Here is a 1,687-nt window from a genome sequence, read left to right on the forward strand (position 1 = left end):
ATATGCTTACTGGTTGACAACCATACACTGCCAACACATCACTTACTGGTTGTCATACCATACCGATCTCCAATACTTATGTCTTCAACACAAGCCAACATTGACTTGTGTACCGGTAACTCCAATGACCACAAGGCTGGTTGACATCCTCTTCTTACCGGTGACAAGCAATACTAGTTGACATCAATGACACCATTACTGGTTGACATCAATGAAAACTATACCAACAATATCTCATACCAATTGACATCAATGACAACACAATTCCAACATTTGTGTTTTGTGAACCATTGTCTTTGATTTGCTCATGCTTGGGGGTATTTCACTATTGCATCATACTTGTTTTTTGGATGCATGTATGCTACCTTAAAGCAATTGCTCTTGATAAGGTGTACACGATCACTTTAACATGGGGGCATGCACTCTTCTCTTTGTTACACTTCATGCACACACCACAAGATTCAGTTTGTACACTTTGATCGCACACCATGACATGTTTGGTGTATGTTGCAACACCCATTTTGCAGTTAACTTTTTTTCTAGATTACTTTGCAAACTAAGGCTTTGTTTTCTAATCTTCATGTACTGATTTTATAGTTCAAAATTTTCTTTCACAAGATGACTCATAGTAAGCATAGCCTTATTAGGCTAGCATAGTCATGATTTTATTTATTCTTCTATTCATGTGTTGCTCATTTTATCTTTATATTATATTGATAAGATCCTAAGTCCTTGGGGGCTTGGTGCATCTTGCCTCTTTAATATCTTGATGAATTTTTTTCAATGCTATTTTGTACTTTATCAAGAGTACAAGCATATGTTCATACTCCTACTAAATTTAGGGCTAAATTTAGCATTATACAAATTGTATCTTTATACAATTTCATACTCGGGCCTCACTTTGGTGTTTTTTCCTCAAATATGTCTCGATTTGCTTCATTTTGCTCATACCAACATCATATCTTCAATCCTCATTCTTATCTCTACTCTTTGATCCTTGATTAAGTCCAAATGGACTGGTCAAGGGCACCTAGCACCCTTCTTTAGACCAAAAGGGCCCAATTTCAAATCCTCTAACAATTGGAAAATTTTGGGCGTGAATATATTTCCTGTGTTGGCCTTTTTGATAATTTCAAACACGTTTTGTGGAGTGAGGTATACAAATAAGTTTTACCCTCTTATTTGATACATCTCTCCACAAGTTTCCAATTACAGTTTTTCAAATTTAAATGAGCAAGTAATAAAGCATTAGTAGAGTGAAGGAGAGGTGGAAGGATAAGGTAAGGTGTAAATGCATAGACAAAATAAATAAATATTTATTACTTTTATTTATTTAATTGGGGAAAATTATTTAAATTTATTTAATTTGAGAGGGAAGTATTAGCTAATTAAATGACTTTTGAAAATTATTTAATTATAGGATAAAAATTTATTAAATATTGGGTAAAAGTAGTAAAATAAATAAAATAAAAATATTTAATTAATAGAAGAAAAGGATAATGACATAATTAAATAATTAAAATTTATTTAATTAATATAGATAGAAGAAAAATGCTATGGATGACATGGTGACAAATGCATAGTCAAATTTAAATGTCTACACAAATCAATAGATAAATAAGAGTTGATTTTAGACACATACCTAAATTTGATGAATCTAGAATTGTAATATAGATAATATAATTGA

This window comes from Cryptomeria japonica, chromosome 9 (genome assembly GCF_030272615.1).
Source record: "Cryptomeria japonica chromosome 9, Sugi_1.0, whole genome shotgun sequence".
NCBI lineage: Eukaryota > Viridiplantae > Streptophyta > Pinopsida > Cupressales > Cupressaceae > Cryptomeria > Cryptomeria japonica.